This window comes from Panthera uncia, chromosome F2, assembly GCF_023721935.1.
Source record: "Panthera uncia isolate 11264 chromosome F2, Puncia_PCG_1.0, whole genome shotgun sequence".
In the NCBI taxonomy this organism is placed as follows: Eukaryota; Metazoa; Chordata; class Mammalia; order Carnivora; family Felidae; genus Panthera; species Panthera uncia.
The window spans coordinates 23,253,618-23,259,334 of NC_064812.1; positions in this window are offsets into that span (position 1 = coordinate 23,253,618).

A 5,717-nucleotide genomic window follows, 5' to 3' on the forward strand; every position below is an offset into this window, starting at 1 on the left:
TAGAGCAACATGGAATCGCGAACCCAAACTTAATGATAATGAGGACAATATTTCAGAGGAGGACAAACGTCTTCTCTGATACGTTGCCAAAAATATGCTGCGGAGATGAAGACCACCCAGAAGCTTCAACTGGCACATGGTGCATCAGCCCATATGTAGTAAAGAAAAAAAAAGAAGAGAAAGAGAGGAAGAAAAGGCCACATGGAACGTTTGAAACTTGGGCTCAATAGTGTGTTTCTAAGTAAAATGTAAAGATGTTACAATCTCCAAATTCAACTGAACAGATGTTACTGAATACCTATGATTCGATGGTCTTCTGCCCTCAAGAATCTTACAGTTTAGTAGGGGTGGGACACGAAGTCAACAAGCAGCATTATGCAAGTCACTATGATGAATCCCCAGCTAGAGACGAAAGTAAGACCGATAGAAGCTTACTTCTTATGTTGCTGATTCTGATGTGGAGTTTGGGGAAGGCTTCATATGAAAGGCAGAATCTGAGTGTGATCTTAGAAGGGACGGTATTTTGCCTGGAGAGTTGGTATGAAAGGCCCTTCAAGGCCTTCCAAGTGCAAGGTGCCAGTAAGTATTAGAACAAACAAACACACAAACAAAAAAACGTTCTGAAGTGTCAGGTAGATGTGGGAATGTCTCTCTTGGTGGGTCAGGAGACGGGCCCGTGTGGAAGAATAGAGTGAAGAATGAGACCAGAAAGTGTTTGGGACTAGATGATAGGAAGACTTGAATGGCCTATAGCACTTTGGTGCTGTTCTTTTGTTAGTTGGGAGTCATGGGATTTTTGTCCTGAGGAATGGAAAATGCAGAAGTTTGATGATCTGATCTGGTAGCTCCTTAGAATAATGAAGAGGGGAGAGAGAGTGAGGAGGGGAAGCTCAATGGGATGTATTGGAAGAGAGAACTTTTTAATTTGGGAAGGGTCCACGTGGATGGAAAGAAAGGCAGTAGGAGTTGCAAAAGCCTTTAGAAAATAAACAATAGGAAGACTTGGTAACTGATTGGATGTGGGGCCTGTGGGAGAGGGTATTACCAAAGATGTCAAATGTCTGAGGTTTCTGGTCTGGATGACTCATACCTTTAACAGAGATAGGGTTTGTCTATTTCCTTCCTCCTTCCATGTTGTTTGTCTTTATAGCCTCTTCTTCCTAAATTATGGTACTAGACATATATCATATCATTCAAATTCACACATTTGAATTTCTGGTGGAATATTTCAGTGCGACAAGTAGGCAAAATTGAGTGTTGGGCTTTGTTATATACAACTTGAGAGTTAATTGCATAGTTTGGAGAGTGGATGGGATGAGAGAGTACAGCAAGGGAAGATAATAGAGCAGAGGGTAAAAATATGAAGAACATTAGGAAAATACCCACTCTTCAGAGTCACATGGTGGATCTGGGTTAATTCAGATGAAAATTCTGTCTGTTACTTAAGAGAATGGAGTGAGTCCTGCTATTTCCCATGGTGGTTTGGTTAGAACACACAGCTCTGAGTGATCGATTTCATTACACTTTCAATCCAATGGATAGTGTATGTTTGGATATTCATAAAACCTATTGAAAAAGCAGGAATTCTTACTATTATTCTGGGGCACCTTTGGCAGAGATGTTGTGTGTGCGTGTGCGTGCATGTGTGTGTGCATGCCTGTGTGTGTCTACACCTCGGAAATTTGTTTCCTCTTTTAATTAAATAAAGCCTATGTTTGTTGGCTTTTAGGGTGGGCTGCAGGCCCATCTGTTTAACTAGGCAGTTGCCTGATATTGCAGGGGGGAGGCTTGGCAAGTGTAAGTGTGAATTTGAATACCAGATACAGGCTATTTAAAGCTGAATTTATCTTTAATAAATTCACCCAGAGGTGTTCAGCAGTAGGTAGTTTGGAAAATGATCATAATTTGTGCAGAACAGTCTTTTTTTTTTTTTTTTTTCTTTTACGATCAAGTGGTGTGTGATTGGGAGAAGGAATAGACTGAGGGAACTTCATCTTTGCTATGCTCAGTTCCTTTAGGTGTCAGGACAAGGAAGGCAGACTACTTCAACAATTGCTTTTGATATTCTGGAAGGCAAAATGGTCTTCCATTTTACATGATTTAGTCCTAATTTGAGAGCAAATAATACATAAATATTTTCTCGATAGTATGTGTTATAGCAGTAGGCATTTAGGACCAACAGTTGTCAATCTTTGAGGTTTCTGAAAGGGATAGCAATTTATGACGTGTTAGGGTAAACAGTTGGATTACATTTCTGAAATACGTGTTCCATCAGGTAAAATCATTGTGATTACAGGCACTGGAACTGTAAGTTAAAGTTATGTGCTAAAAGGTTGAAAATGTAAAACAAGTACACTTGTGCTTAACTATTAATCCCTCTTTGTATCTCTGCTGAATAAACTACAAGAAAAGGGGAGAAAAGGACGTTTAAATAGTAAAACAGAAAAAGTGCATTATGTAATTTTAATAAACAGTAAGCCCTACTACAGCTCAAGGCACTGTTTCATCAGTGGTCCAGCCATAAGAGAATATTTCAGAATCAAAGACTTATGAAAGATTATAAAGAAGTTATTTTAGTTGGAAGTTATTTCTTTTGTTTGCTTTTTAAAATTTCTCTTAATTTCTTCTTTATTTTCTGATGTATTGTATAAAGGCACAGGTTGTTATATTCACATCCAGGCTCCATTGTTGAGAAACACATTGCAAATAAAAGCAAAAGAAGAGAATAGTTTTAAGAGCTTTGCATATGTTTGACAGCAGAAGATAATAAATGTAAATAAATCTTTAATATTTCCCCTAATTCAGTTTGTGCCGTGCAAATGTCAGGACTATAAAAACAAATCAACAAACATTTGAAGAAAAACAATATACATAACTTATTTTATATATTAAAAACAACTGTCAAACAATTATGATCTCATGTATTAGTTGGTTGTTTTGAAATATTCCTACTAGAATTAAAAAAATGCTACGAGGGCCTTTGAGCTTAAACATATTGTGTCAATCAAGAGCATATGTAATGTATCTAAAGCATGAGGTAAAAATTTTCTTCATAAATTATTTCATAAATAAATAAGTAATTTGCTTGAAAAAGTTCACAAAAATAGATGTGCTTTTATTAAGTTCTCTACAGATCTTTTGTGGCTAATGTAAATGGATTGATACAGACAGCATTTTGATCTGCTATACTCTAACTTGAAATACAAAAAGTAACATGAAGAGATTCTTCATGTCTCAGGCAAGCTTCAGCAGAATCGAGTCCGTGAAACTTCATTCATTAGATTTTTAAGTGACCATGAATTTGTTGGCTTCAGTACCTGAAGGGTAACTTTATCCTTTCAATTAAAGGACATAATTCACCCTCAGACCATTGGCTTTAACTTTTTATGTAATATATAATTTTGGGTACACTTAATGGTCAAATGTTGTATTATTACAGGTGGAAAAACACCAGCCATCTCAAGGGTTTTGTGCTTGCAAAGGCATGTAATTTAATTTTTTTTGAACCAATTTAATCAATGATTGTTTCATGTGAGTAAATTTACACTCTTAACGATTGCCTTAGATTTGAGGGTGACGGAGAGGAAGATTACTTCCCCCTTTAAAATGCCCTTTAAATCTTGGGGAGCAAAAGGAGATTAGGGGATAATCCTTGTGATATATTGGACTGTTTAACTTTGCTGCTGTGATGCCACCGCCTCAGATTTTATCAGTTAGATACCAGCTCCAGCACTTTTAGGTGGTATTAACCCTTTAAGTACAAACGGTTTTACTATTGAGATGCCTATTTCAAAATTTATTTGATCTCATATTTTTAGTTAGTCATGGCTAAAGAATGTTTCACTCAGATCCTTTTTTTCTCCCTGAATAAAAATGCCTCTCGCTGTGCTGTGCATATTTCCATAAAACTTGGTAAGCTAATTTATGACTTAAAAAAGAAAATAAGGGTCTATATTTAATATATGAATATTTTTTACAGTGGAAATTGGTGGTGGACAGTATTAAATGACTGTAGTGTGGAAATATGCAGGTGGTCATTAGTAGCTGACTATGAGATTTACTCAAGATTTTGATATTAATTTTCCCTGGAAGCAGGACTATACATAAATCTAACTCTGTTCCCAAATTAATTTAAATTGATGATAACATATGAATAACTCCGCATCTGAGGCTCATTGTCTTCTTACTCCTTGAGGGAATATATAGTTTGCCTCATTGTGAAATTGTATTTTGACTACTCTTTTACCTGACTAGTTTTTCTATTGCAAAAGAATTATTGCTTTTGTACTCATAGAGAGTGTATGGGACACACTACCGAATTTTTTTCTGGAAGAAAAGTGCTACAAAAAGGAATCACGTATTTGCCTGAGTAGGTATATTAAGTAGAAATGAAGACTACAGAAAAAGAAGTTTCTAAAAGCACATGCTTAAGTGTTTAATTTTTTTTTATGATTGGCTTTTTCACTTCTGATGTTTCTAAAATATATTTTCATCTTTTAAAAGATGCAAGAATCATTTAGGGGAAAATATTTTGGAGGAAATTACTTCATCTTCATTTCACAGATTCATGATTGTACCTCTAAAGTTCTAATTTTAATCATTTTGTAGTTTGGAGAAGGAAGGATGCTTCTTCTTTTAGCACAAAATTAGCTTAAACTGACTTTCACTAGAGGAAAAACATGCCACTTAAAGTCACCCAACTGAAGTAAATGAAGTCCAAACGCCCAAGAAATGTTTACTTAGTTTTTAACACCTACTATACTTTGAATCCTGTCATGGTACTCTTTTATGCATTGTTGATCTTTAGAAGTTAAAAAAGGAAAAAGAAGGAAAAAAAAAAAACCCGCTCAATTCAGTAACTTCGTGTGGAGGGAATTTCACTTAACAATGAGAGTATTTGGAGATGTGAAGTAGTAAAAAGAATGTCATGCTTTAATTCAGAGTTCCTTATCTGCTACTAAACCCCCAAAGATCAGCAGGTATTAATCTTGCAGCATTTGAATAATGTTCCCATTTTATCTATTTTGTAGTACCCCCTTTAAGCACCCATTGAGCTTGCTAGCCTCTCCCCAGCTCAGAAAACCATAGCAACCTCAGTCCGCACTTCTCCAACTCAGGACAGAGTTCAAGTTGTTCTCCTCAGCCCTCTCGCCATCAAATGCATGGGAAACACTGACCACCGACTAGGTGTCCTAAGACTTCTTTCAGTCCTAGAAAAGGGGCGGGGGAAGGGCCGCGAACACACACACACACACACACACACACACACACACACACACACACACACACACTTCTGCGTCGTTTAATTGGGAGGGAGAAGGGAAAGTAACATCCGAAAAGGTAAAAGCACTTTTAGAGTTCTTTTGATTGTTCATGATAGCATCTCCGGGTGTTCTGGTACCATCGGTTTGGCCGCCACGCACTGGCCCCCACCTGCCCCCCCCCCCAAGGTAGGTCCTCGTCTTTATCACATTATTCCTAAAGCTTTCGGTTTTTTCCTCGGTTTCCAGCCCGCACGTTCACACATGGGGGTGGGGGAGGAGGAGGGGGGAGAGGCGGGGCGGGAAGGTAGCCGGGTCCAGGCACCGCGCAGCTCTCATTTGCGGCGCTCCGACTCGGGCGAAGTTCTCGCGCAGCCGGCTCGCCGCGGCCGGGGCCGGTCCCGGCGGGCGGCGGCGGCGGCGGGTGCTCGGAGCCGGGCGGGGCGGCGGCGGCGG